At 32.0% G+C, this 13,713-nt stretch overlaps 1 protein-coding gene and 1 non-coding gene across 2 annotated transcripts in view; both read left to right on the top strand.

Annotated features, from left to right (window-relative positions):
* Positions 1-8: 8 nt before the first annotated feature.
* The window catches only part of PH4alphaEFB (prolyl 4-hydroxylase subunit alpha-1), a 152,204-nt gene continuing 138,499 nt past the window's right edge, over positions 9-13,713 (top strand). Inside the window, exon 1 of the mRNA XM_029310522.2 lies at positions 9-670. The gene's annotated coding sequence lies outside the window, so the exon portion shown is untranslated. The remainder of the gene's footprint in view (positions 671-13,713) is intronic.
* TRNAY-GUA (transfer RNA tyrosine (anticodon GUA)) lies at positions 1,424-1,519 on the top strand. The gene is made up of 2 exons: positions 1,424-1,460; positions 1,484-1,519. It is a non-coding gene; the product is annotated as a tRNA-Tyr (tRNA).

Genomic DNA, 13,713 nt, shown 5'->3' with positions numbered 1-13,713 from the left:
GCGAAAGTACGAGGATATCTGACGAGAATTGTGCAGACTTTTCGTTATTCAACTGTGTTTGTGAAAATGTGAATCGCGCATACATGTCACTGTGATTGTGTGTTATGTTATAAACTATCAAATTATGGTCAAATGCGTATGACATAATTGATATTATCATACTCAAATATCGAGTCCCGTTTTGAACCGGAATTGATTTCGCGATTCGGTTTCGGAGATTTCTCTGCATATTGTGTGCTATTATTATTATTTTTTGTTAAAATACAGCAAGATCTATTTGATTGTAAAACTTAAAACGTTTAATAAGAAATGCGAATTTCCTATTTAGCACGAGTTTGAAGGCTGGAGAATATTTGTTTGGAGTCGTGATTGCGATGACTGTTAGATGTCGCCACGAGTACGTTTTGATCACGCAAGCACTTCCAGAGTTGGGGGACCTACGTGACCCACCAAGTAGTCCACCATCTTGCGCGTGTGTCTAAAGTTTGTTGTGCGATGCATTCGAGAATTTTCATGTTTCGCGTTATTAATATGAACGTGAACGTGTGAGAGTACAGTGAGTGAGATTTTCGCGGGTGTCCGATCAAAGTGGTTCAACATGACACCTTAGCTGTCATCTCTATCTTTGGCGACGGTGACACGGGGATTGACACTGGGCAGGGCGTCTTCGGTAAGTCGCTTTTCAGATTAGGTTAGAATTATATTTTTCACATTTTTTATTTATATTTGCGAAACGTCATTTTTTTTTACCGCGCTGCTGCGAAAATTACAACATTCTGGATTTCTAGCAATTTCTAGCGGCAATTTTCACGCGATTCATTCGCCTTTTAAACGCGACCAACTTTTATGAGCCACTATTTATATATTTATTACCTAACCGTACCTCTCCTTATCGCGATTCGCGGCAATTATAATATATCTATATAGATGAGATGTGTCGCAGTGTTTTTTTGCGCGAAATTTATTTTAAAATTGTATTGACAGATATTTCCATAAAGCACTAAAGATCCCGATTTATGGTAAGTTCTTGTGGAATTTTTTGCGAAATGTATTGGATAATTATATTACATCTTATAAACGATATTGACGTCACGCACTGCTACGATGATGTACGCGTGCTTGCGTAAGAAACGCTAGAAAAAGACTAATTGCGTACTTTGCGACCAAGAATGTGCGTGTTTAACATAATAGTATTCATATTTGATTAGAGCTTGATGAATACTGAAATATACGTGCATATAACTATTATTACATATAATATATACATATAACGATTCGATATAATATCGCATTCAGATTTAGATTAATCTTGTAATCATAAAATGAGAGTTTTACGATACGCGAAACATCATTCCAGTGAAGAATGATCAAAGATAAATGTAACGATTCTTTCTGAAGGTTAAATTTCACATCACTCGCATAACCTTCGATAGCTCAGTTGGTAGAGCGGTGGACTGTAGTTGATTGTTGAATATTTGGAGCCATCCATAGGTCGCTGGTTCAAATCCGGCTCGAAGGAATTTTTTTTTTCACCCGTGATATTGCTTACACCCTTCATTTTTATTTCGCCTTTCTTTAGGAATAATTAGCGTACTTTTCAATAATACGCGTTTTTGCTAGAAAGAATTTTATTTTAGAATGAACAATTCACTCTGGAAAATATTGTAACAATAATACTTTAACATATACAAACATGCGTGTATGTAGAAAAAAAGATTCTATTTTATTAATCCAGAAACAGTAAGATGAGATGATAATGAAATGTTTTTGCACAATTATATTAATACAACCTGAATGTATATGTTGACATTTTATGAAAAATAATATTTTTTTAACTAACACTTGTTTAAAATCAAAATCGATTTTTTGGACTTTGACTAATGAGTCTACATGAAGAGAATTTTATCTCTTAGAATTTATCCTGAAAATTTTATGGGAATCGTGAGACAATACGGTATTGAAAGAATTTTATATATAAGAATTTCTCTGTGATTAATATTTACTATAATAAAAAATATGTATATAGTAAATTTTACTATATATTTACAAAGTAAAATTAATGGAACATATTTTATATCTTATTGTAGATATTAATATTTTTTATTGTGTTGTAAATATTAATCAGAGAAACTCTTATGAAATTCTTCCAATACTATATTGTTCCACAATTAGCATGATTTTCAAGGTAAATTTTAAAGAGAAAATTCTCTGTGTACAGATAAAAGAAATTCGCGCGAAATTCAGAATATTTTGTATATAATAAAAATAACTACAATAAAATACCTTTTAGATTCACAAGTTAGATAAGGCAAAAAGAGAAATGATATATTATTTTATTGAGGTTCTATCTCTGTCGTTAGCGACGAAATCACTACGGCATAACGAGTAAATATCGTAATCGAGACGAACGAGCTAAAAACGAACACGCGGCTATGAATATTCGTGGCTAAACGGATTAAAGGCCGAAAAATATCCATATTATTGGACACATGGGATGGCCATAAGGCACAGTCGCCATATAGGGTGTGCGACGCGTATTCGCGATATATCCATGATAATTTATAGCTGCATCCTAATCGTCTTTTCCAGCCATAATTTATTACTACTCCATCCATATTTATTGGCGCTTTGGCCACTGTATTCTGCCGGACAGCAGATTGGTTATATTGTTGGTAGCCCGATATATATATATATATATATATATATATATATTGCATAGAGTATATATATATATATATATGTATATACTCTATGCAATAAATTATCTAGCGCGAAGGTGCAGCGACTGACGCGCACTGATAGATTGCGGTAGAGAAGAGAAGAGATTTATTTAAGCAACGCGCTATTTTACACAGTTTATGTTGCAATTTTCGATATATATATACATATGTATATGTGTATGTATGTATAAAACTGTTTCTCAATCTGTGAAAGTTTAAAAACGTAAAAAAAATAAATATAATAGTAAAGAAGTCCTTTTCACTCGCTTTTCACTCATATATGTTTAAATAAAATCTTCACATTTATTCGATTTAAATTATATACGGTAATATTCTTTTATTGACACTTGATTTAGTTTATAGCATTCATTACCGCTACTATCTCATATACCATATATGTTATTATTACGTTGCTGATCTCTTATTGATAATAATGTGATGGTTGATATTTCGTATAGTGATGTAATATGATATCACTGTGCTTGAAAAAATTATCAATATATACTTAAATATTTATAAATTTAAATATCTGTCAGCAAAGAAAAATTATTGATATACTTGCTAATATTATTAATTAGACGAATAATTAGAAAACCTCCAAAACACACATCATCCAAAAGAATTATACATAGATTACGCGGATAATTACGTAATTAAATTCGCAAATTTGCAAATAATTTTCTTTCTTGACGCGACGAAACAAGAGATCGAATTTATGAGTGCCGATGATGATACGATCCGCATGGGTATCTATGCACGAGAGATATATTACGTTCCTGTTCAGTGGCATGACATTGACTGTAATCGGCCGTTAAATTCGTGGGTGCGACCGTTCCTGTGTGAACGACACACAAAACGATTCAATTAATGCGTTCGATTTCCTACGCGGTGCATGCGAAAAAATGTAAAAAAAGATAGTTGTTTCGTAGAAAAAAAAGAATCATTCTCTTTAGCGATGTGTATCTCACACGTGTCAAAGATCGTGTCAATGGTAAATTGTCAAAGATGTCAATAATTGACATACTCGACATTGAAAAAAATTATTAAATTAATAAATATTTATTTCAATACTGCTCTATAAATCATTTATTTGAAATAAATAAATATTTATCTGTTTTGAAAAGGATTTGAAATAAATTTTCTTACAGCAAATAAATAATTTTTTCACATTATTATTATTAATTTCAAATAAATTATTTATAAAGGAATATTAAAATAAATATTTATTTGAATTTAATAAATTTATTGATATATTTTGAACTTTGTTCGAAAGCATTTCTAAAATCATATTCATACGACTTTTCATCCTGATGATGAATAGATTATGCTCTTAAAATGTGACCAAATATTTCAAAAACATGTCTTATGTGCTACGGCCTGCATATTATTTTTTTATAATGGACAATGTGCAATTTACAGTTTTTCTGTTTCATAAAGTCTTGAATAATAATGAATCTTTTTAAAGAATATATATATATAGAAATGATTTTTGATAAATGTCTCGATTACGCGACTATATGTGTGATCATCACCGAAAGATATCATTATACGTGAAAATTCATACTAAGGTTTAGATTGCATTGCCGGGTACATGAATTATTAAACGACAGGCTTGCAATAGGAAATTCCCACGAGGTGGCAAGAGAGCGTGTATCGCCGAAACTTTACGAGTTACTGTGTTATTAGTTTTCGTCATTCAAAGACATGTAGTTCCTTTCATATCCCATCCATTGGATTATTTCGCACGATATCTGTCCGATTGTTAAAAAATATAAAATTGCAGGTACACATAAAATTTATTTATTTTTGAGTCAAGCGATAATTTGATTTTGTTTAGCGCGATGCATTTAAATTATTAAGCTACTATATACATATGTCACTGCTCTATGTAGAGTGTGATTTATTCGGTGAGAAAGTGAAAATATGACTAAATTTATACTTGATCGCATTTTCTTACTTTTCGAGAAAAGTAATTTGTAACATGAAACTCTGGTTTTCTATGTTTTAAAAAACTTTTTTAACAATTTGTGTCAAATGTGTGATTGCTATTATAACATATAAAAATAAACATCATATAATATTGCGATGAAGAAGAGTTTTCTTCAATTTTCAAGAATAAAATGTTAAAATCTGTGATTTGCAAGAATGCGAAATTGAATCGTCTATATACATATACGATGAAGGTTTGGAATTTAATCTAATGACAAGAAATGCGCGATTGTGTTAATGCCTCCGGGCCTCTGGGTACATTGACTTACAACCTACTATCGAGATTAACATATTATCTCTCGTCTCAAAGGGCTTTTCATGTCATTAGGTAAGACGGATCTGCAATAACAATGATTGTTATGCTTGAGGGGTTTGCTGTGGGCTATACGCCTGTTTCTCCATAATTTCGTCTTTGGAAGTGATGCATAATGTATGGATAATTTAATTTAATGTAATACCACAGTGTAATGTCAGCAAACGCGGAATATTATAGTGTATACGTGGTGCATTGGTAAGCAGAGCGCGATAATAATTGCTAATTAATAGCAAAATATTATACAATTTTTATTAAGCATATGTAGCAGCAAGTTTTATACATACACTGAAAAAAAGTTTGTTAAATTAACAAATATTTAGTTCAATACGTTCAAATGAATCATTTATTTGAAAAGAATTTTCTTATATCAAATAAATATTTTTTATATCAAATAAATATTTATTTGTTTCAAATAAATGATTTATTTGAACGTATTGAACTAAATATTTGTTAATTTAACAAACTTTTTTTCAGTATAATAATAATTATTGCAATGCTTGAATAATTTGCAAATTCTTCAGGAATATATATTTAATTATCTCTACATCGTGAAACTCGCACTTTAAAGGAAAAATAACAATAAATATGTAGTGACATATATATAATTTTCACAATTAATTGTTGAAATATAAAGAAAATATACAATAAATGTACTGGTGTATAGAGTTAGCACGTTAGAGAAAAAATGATTTTTGCATTTTGTATTATATATTCGTTTCACTGTTGCCTGACTTATCGAACCAATAATATGTAAATTAGAATCGGGACACATGGGCTTTCGACGGCATTATCGTCTTTGTCGTATGAGACAAAGAACGAGGAATATCGGCTTTATTAGCGAATGCGTGAAAGCATCTTCTCGATCATGCTCCACTTTATTCGCGTGCCAGAAGAGTCGTTTATATGTATATGACGGTGTTGAATTTATAGTTCCCACTTACTAAAGTATGCTCGAATAACATGTAGCAATCACGTATCGCAGACATTATTATCATTCATGATTACATCTAAATATGAGAAAAATTCTGACGTAATCGGGTTACTGACAATAAGAGTTTTAAATAACATATGCCATTTTTTCTTTGACGAAATTGCAAGTTTGAAAAAATGAGGGGAAGGGAGAGAGAGAGAGAGAGAGAGAGAGAGAGAGCACACAATTATGGAATGAGGATTGATATATAATTTTGCCTTAAAATTAATTTATAAAAAAACTTTGAAATGTAAATAAATTTCGACAGAGTTCTGAGTTTTTTTTAGAGAGAGCTGTAAATATACAAAATATCGTTACACTGTGCGCGAATTATAATTTTATTTACCATGTATTACTTTGTGCAATTTATCGCCATCATGATAAGTATATTTCAATCAGTTATTTTCATTAGCGATCAAATTTCGTGTAAATATCGATATAAACAATCTAGCTTCGTTTTATTATGCAATTGCAGAAATTATTACGCGTAAAAGCTCTAAAATCATAAATTCAATTAAATTATTTTAAAATGTTATATTATTTTAAAATGTTTGATGTGTACTTTGCGAGAAAAGTTATTCTTTTTTCAAAAGAAAAGGAAATAAGTACGAAAAAAAAGATATTTAAGATTGTACAAATTAGTATACAGAACCCTTTTCTGGTTGAATATTTCTAGAATTTATTGAGATATATGTACGCGCATTTTAACAAGGTACTTATTAATTACGACGAATTAAAAGTCCCTGAAAGAATGTCAGTATGCGGCTGTAAATTTACTCTGACGATATATTTACGTTAAACTTGTGTCCTCGAGATATTACTCATGAAAAAAATATAATTTTTAAACCGAGCTGCGAAGGTGCAAAATAATGAATGTTGCGTAGACATGCTTTTACGACTGCCAACGCGCAGCAAGTTAATGAGAAAATTAATAATTCGTCAGAGAGAAAGAGCAAGACAAATGTTATTAAGAAAATATAGTTACAATGTAGGTACATATATAAATATTTCGACGTAATGTATGCGCTCGCGTTTGCTTTTCGTTGCAAAAAATGCGCGTCTGATGAATGTTGGAAGATTTATAAATAAGTACATATAGTGCACACACACTCTCTGCCGAAAGAGAGACGTTGCAACGGTGCTGCAACGCAATATCTCGATTGTATCGTAATCTCGAAATGGGTGTTGCGGTTAGATTCATTGTCAGATTTAACATAGAGTAGGCGCATCGCGTTAATGAAACCGCCCAAGTAACGACGGGCTGCGCGTAACGCATCTCTCGACATATAAAGTGTGATCCCCGGGATCTTTACTGTTATGCAAATTGGGAACGACGCAAATGGGAGCCGACCGAGGCGACTCGCGAAAGCGTTACGCGACGGTTTCGGTAACCCCCTAATTTTAATTAAGATCACTATCAATTCCGCCCATTCTAACCGCGACCGGTAGCTTCTCGTTTCCTCGCTCGTTTCACTAACCCACTTTGGCAGTTTCTTTGTTGCGGGGATCGCGTGCGTTTCTCGGCAAAAATATACGAGTGTATATGTACATATATTATTATCACTGAGGTGTTTTGGAGTTGCTTGATTTTCAGCGTAGAAAAATTAATAGCATCACGTTTGCTTAAGCTGATATCGATTCTTCACGATTCTTGATGACAATATTTCCAGCAGATTTGAGAAGAAAATAATATATTATACAAAGCAAAAAAGGCGCAAAGCTAATTAAATTTTTATACGTATATGTTATTTTTTATTTATATGGTCGTATATATGTATAACAATTGGATAAAAATGATGATTGTTGCATTTTGGACGATTAAATAAGCATTTCAAAGATGAAATCTGTGCGTGAGAAAGAGGGAGAGACACTCGCATGTTCACATACTTTAGTTTACGATATTTTCTTCTCGCATTGTGCAATTATTTGCCACTCATTGCACCTTCTTAATGTTTGCAGTTGATGGTCGACCGAAACCGTTTTCGATTAGACGAAAGGATCTTTGTCCCAAATCGATTGAGATTTTGTCCCTTTCATTCTGTTGTCGGGTACAATCCATTTCCCAGTCGCATCCCAAACAAATATCAGGAGCGACCAATATTGATTCTGTCGTTCTTGCTTTTCTGCTTTCGGCGATCCTTCGTCGTCACACATTTCCTGCAACAATGGCTCTGTTCCGAGAGAGAATTTATGTCCGCGTAATAGAATATTTTAAAGGCATGATCCACGTCTTCGGATATCTACGCGCTCGTGCAGTTTCACTTGCCAGATATTCTCCGAGATTTTTATAGCTTTCTACCTTTAGATTTTACGTTTATTGTTTTCACAACTAAAAAAAAGAAGAAGCTTATAAGATTATACGAAGCTATTATTCGATTGCAAAACGTGACTTTTCAGTTTAAAGAGACAAACACATCTTTTTCAATTTTTGCAATTTTAAATTAATTCAATTTAAATTTTTTATTAAAATATCGACAATATATGTACAAGTTACATCTCCATATCTTTTTTTTTATATAATTGTTGCATAATTCATATTTGAATGACTCTCATTATCTTTTGTATACAAGTAAAGTTTCTGTAGAAACATTGCTAAAACACATAAATATTTCATTGTTTTATTGTATCAATGAGGAGAAAAAAAAATGATTATACGGTTATATGCAGAATTATACGAAATGCACGACTTACTGATGTAAGGAACGACGAATTCGCTGATGTCGCGAATATATTCGATCGCGTTTGCGCGGCGATGCGACGGAGGTTCGATTTCAATTTTCCGCCCTTCGGAAGCAGACAGGCTGCAGCTGGTTGCAGTTTGCGCGACTGCGATCGGCACTCGCGTATATACGCTATCCAGACAATATTCCACGAGCTGGTCCTTCCCTAATGGCTAATAAACTAACCCTCGATAAATTTTCTCTCTCTCTCTCTCTTCTCGTTCTCTCTTACTATTCTCCTATTCTAATATCCTTCGCTCGCTTCTACCTTATAGCTTATAGCGTCCGTACCAACACTTGTCTTTAGGGTGGATATTCGGCTGACCTGAATAGGCCAGCAACCAATATCGAAAGCGCTTTCCTGATAGTCGTAATCGTTGTCGTTTAATTTTCGAATACTGTCTTCTGCTACTTTTGTTACTCATTTTTGTTATCATCTTACGAGACAATCATATGACACGATTTTTTATGCACTTAATATTTTTTTTTTATTAGTTACGAATACCAACTTGTATTAGGAAATTATTTGGTATACAAATCTGTTGTGTCGTGTGATATTGTTAGCTTTATAATAGATAAAAATAAAATTTTGCATAATGTAAAATATATGTAAACTATATAGTTCTCTTCTAAAATTGACAAAGAAAAAAAATTCTTCGAACGACCTTAGTGTATTTTATATAACAATATGAATAATTGGAAAATTGCATAGTTGAGAAATTTAGTTAAAAATATATGTTGAAAAATTAAGACATATTTATCTTTCTTGATGATAATTTCATTGTTTTGATGTAATATAACATATATGTGCGAAGAAGGATGTTTTGTAAAACAAAAACGTCGACTGTTGATGATTCTCGGGACGAGACGATGACAGCTGTCGAATACAAATTGACAATCAGACAAACTGACTTTAAGTTGTCCCCAGAAAGCAGCTTTGTTCACGCCAACATTTGTCTCCGTTGGATATCCATGCTCGCTGTCGGAAGCCAATATTGAACTTTCCGATAACTGCATTCTACATCAAGTATGCTTGGCCAGCTAATTGGCCAAAAATGATTCGGACGTTGTTTGAATTCCACCGCGTTTCTCGTTTGTTTAAAAATATTATCGAAACAGAAATATCTTTTATACAGCGTTAATTAATTGCATAATAATGAAAACAAAATCAATTCTAAATTGAAGATAAGTTAAAAGTTTAAGATATCGAAGCATCTTTATAGCAACGTATACATATACGACTTTAATAAAATTTTATTAATTATTCGTTCAATATGTATAACAAAAAAATGTGTTTTCTAGTAATAAGATAATTCAAAACAACTTTAAGAACAATAAAAATTAGTCGAATTATTTGTAGAGACATATAAATATTTACTTCATTGTAAAATATTTACTAGTTATGACATTTTTTTAATTTGATCGATACTTTTCAAGTATGCCACTAAAATTTCAAAATCTTTATTTTTCATTTTATTGACTGCCTGGAATTTATTTTTTATCGAGTACTACTACTTATATCCAGAACATTTGATGATTTCGCGTCCGAATCAACGCCTTTTTTCAATACATCGGTGCTTAAATGAAACTTTGTAACATTACTTCGGTCTTAGTCTCTTCTCCTCTGATTCGAATAAAATTTATATTTGTCATAAAATATTGAGCAAGTTACAAATCAAACTGACAATGAGATAAAAGGGAGCAGTAGTTTCTTAATTTTTAATTTGCCAATAATTTTTCTTGTACATCAAATTATAAATATCAATCAATGATAACGTTTTAGATTTATATATACGTAATATAAAACTTTATATATTTTATGTGTATACATATACTTGTTCTTTTCTTATTGTTAAAGTTAATATTTGAAAATGCATCTCTATTATTTTTTGACATCCTGCTGAGCCCTTGCTAGTTTTGAAATGAAATTCCTAAAAGTCGGTATTGATTCGACTAGTTATATCGAATCGCAAAGTTTCCAGCTACAGAATTTTCTACGAATCCGGCTCACTTTCTCGGACAATTGGTTGGCCTACTTCATTTTTGTATTGCAGATATCGGGAGAAAATCCTCGATATTTCGGGATCGAAATCTCTCGTACATGCCGAGATGCATTTCTATTGGCGACAATTTTCTTTGTTATATCTTTTTTTCTTCCACCTCTTTCTTCTTGTTTCTTCTTTTTTCCGTTCCGCACTCACTGATTTATGTGCTTCTTGTTTGACTGTGACGTACACTCGGATTTGCGTTCTGGAATGGAATTGTTTCCGATCTGAGAAATATTTTTGACGAAGGATCGAAGGATACAGTTTTTCGCCGATGAAACAAGTTGCATCCACATGTCGCACCAAACTGCGAGAACACGTTCTTTTTTCATTCGTGGCACGTTCACGTCGTGCAAAACGTTGTTACATGAGTTTGGCATTATACATTTTCACACAGGGAAGATGAGATTGATTAATCATAATTTTTAGAATTTTGATATATTATATTATTGATAAAGTCATCTTCTTTCAAAGAAAATACAATTTTTAATGTCTATCAACAAACTCTTGACATGTTTTACATTTACATTGTCGCAGAACATAGAGTTCTGACAATTAATAAAATATTTGAAAATATAAAATGAATAAAATGTCACACATACGGATTGAATTTGATCAAATTATCCCATTTAATTAAACTCTTGTAAAAATTTTCTTCTCTCATAGACGATCGTTATAGCATTTTGTCCGGCAACTCTGTTTCGCGTCTATCTCCGGAGGCGATTTACGGAGTAAACTCCGTCGTTCTCGTTCGTGTTGTCGGATTTTCTCCAAAAGTTCTCGCAGCGGTACTCTGGATGAGGGATTCTTAACGATTTTGCCGGATGAAAATAAGACGTCGACGAATTTAATACCAGGATCTTTTGTTCGTAACGCAATGCTACATACGTATCGCATTGCAAAACCAAAGGAAAGCGTTCTTGCGCATCGTTTTGCAACGATTCGTTTGTATTTCATTGTAATTTTATGCAGCCATAGATTAGGCTATCTTTCACCCATTCTTTTTACGAAAGCTTTCTTTGATACCGGATGCAGATTTGTCGAATTAAAATTGATTCGAAAGTAGCTATAATTTGTGTTTCAACATTTTTTTCATTTTGTTTCCATCCGGGACAGCGATCTAATAGATTTCAATATAATATAGATGTACGCGTGACATAAAGTATCTCGCGTGGCGAGAACGAAAATTACGTTCGACAAATAGATATTGGCAATTGTAATAAAATTACAGATGCCAATTACAAGAATAATTTTTTCAATCGGATTGTTGTGTCATTTTTCTTGGCAATTTTAAGTCCAATTAATTAGAATAATGTCGATAATACAATATATTTTCATTAGATATACATATAGTATACGCAAGGTATAAGATAATAGTTTATACGCATATCAAATATATCAAGTTACAAAACAGAATTGTTTAATTTTGATATTTATTAGTGGACTTTACGCGCGACATACACAGATACACACAACATATACAAAATTTCAATTTATTACATATCATTATTAAAACAAATGACTCTGTGAAGATTACCATTAATTTAAAGCAATTGGAATAATTAATTAGAAGTGTAATTTAGATTTGGTGGTTTATACTAGTAATATATACGATAAATTACAAGTAATTATATCATCAAAAATTATAATTATCTCTAATTAAATATTGAACTGGGAATGTGGACGAATGTACACATTTCAGAGTACACATTCACGCGAGACAATAGTTTATTTTTTTGAGTGAATTAAATATTATTACGGCATACACGCTGTTCATACATACATACATATTGTATATATACATATACATTTTGCATTGTTTGATAATATATTTTAAGATACGCGTAACGTGAAATATCACAGTAGATGTCACAAGCTATGGAAAAAAATTTATATTAGCAATTAATTGATACAAAATCGTTAATCCATGAAGTACGCATCTCGTTTAAACTCCCGATCTCCCTAACGAGTTTTTCGTCTGCCTTGCACTATTTGTTTCGATTTGTTTTGATTTCGTCGTTGTTGCAGTCGTGCAATGTCTTCGAATAAGACTTTCTCGCATCTGAAAGAGTGTTATGCTACAATTGTTTCCATCTTGTGTTTCGTTATTATTTTCGTTTTTGCTTTTCCTTTCTCTTCAATCCAGACCCATTTGCATGGAGACGAGTCTCGTCTGCTTTGTGGAATGCTTTTAGAAAAGACGCCGCGGCCAGATGATAAAGAGGATAGCGCAAAAGTATGTGATTTATTCATAAAAATATTTTGTTAAACTTTTAGTCACGTGATTTTTCTCTTTCCGACCGTTTGCGATTGTAAATCAAATGTGCGCCTGCGTGCGTATATTTCTCCAACATTCAGTTCATTCACCACATTTGTATTATTAAAATATAATATTTCAATTGCAATTACTTTTATCATATTATTACAAGTTTTTGTCATGTTGTATGTATCAAATCTGCTTTTTCCAATACTTTCGTAGCCAAAATAATGTCTATAAAGTTTGACGTTTTAATTGATGTTTAAAGAAGTTTAATGTTACACTTTCTATATGAAATAAATTAATTCAATTTTTTAAATATAGTAGCTTATATATTTCGAGTGAATCCATTACCTCTTTTTCTCTCTCTCTATCTATATCTTTTTCTATAGAGATATTTATATATTCAATTATGCATAGAGATAACGCAATCGAAATTAAATTGGAAACAACTGTTGCGAAAATAGTATCAGCAGCTATTTTTAATGTTTCGCGCAATATTTCGTACATTTTGCATACAGATTTTTACGTACATAATTTGAAAGTATATGCACAAGAGATTATTCGCGAGCGATTAATGATGAGACGCAATTTGAGAGCCTTTGTGAAAGATCGATCAGGTGAAGAAGATTGCTAGCGCCGTTATGCGATTTGCATGTTCGAAATATGTCGTATGCATATGCAGCAGGATCAAAC

Source organism: Nylanderia fulva, unplaced genomic scaffold (assembly GCF_048542155.1).
Source record: "Nylanderia fulva isolate GAGA-0341 unplaced genomic scaffold, ASM4854215v1 Scaffold2, whole genome shotgun sequence".
Lineage (NCBI taxonomy): Eukaryota > Metazoa > Arthropoda > Insecta > Hymenoptera > Formicidae > Nylanderia > Nylanderia fulva.
The sequence above is the reverse complement of the archived record's forward strand: the minus strand, read 5'-3'. Positions and strand labels throughout refer to the sequence as shown.